Raw genomic sequence first — 424 nt, forward strand, 5'->3', positions numbered from 1 at the left:
GCACTTGTAATCAGTCAAAGTTATTGTATTCTAACAAATTCTAGATAATTCATTAATTGTTCAACGTAATGTTTCCGAGTTCTTAGCCCATTTGGGACCCAATTTCAACAACTTTTTCTACACATTTCTAAACACTCTTCATGCATCTTTAGCACATGTAATCAATCAAAGTTATTGTATTCTAACATAATATAACACCAAAAAACACTAGATAGGTCATTTAGTGGTTGAACGCAATGTTTCTGAGTTCTTAGCCCATTTGGGACCCAATTTCAACAAGTCTTTCTACACACTTCTAAACACTCTCCATGCATCTCTAGCACTTATAATCAATCAAATTAATTGTATTCTAACATATCCTAACCCCAAAAAACACTAGATAAGTCATTTAGTTGTTCAACGCAAAGTTTCCGAGTTATTACCC

This window comes from Capsella rubella, unplaced genomic scaffold (assembly GCF_000375325.1).
Source record: "Capsella rubella cultivar Monte Gargano unplaced genomic scaffold, Caprub1_0 scaffold_54, whole genome shotgun sequence".
Taxonomy (NCBI): Eukaryota; Viridiplantae; Streptophyta; class Magnoliopsida; order Brassicales; family Brassicaceae; genus Capsella; species Capsella rubella.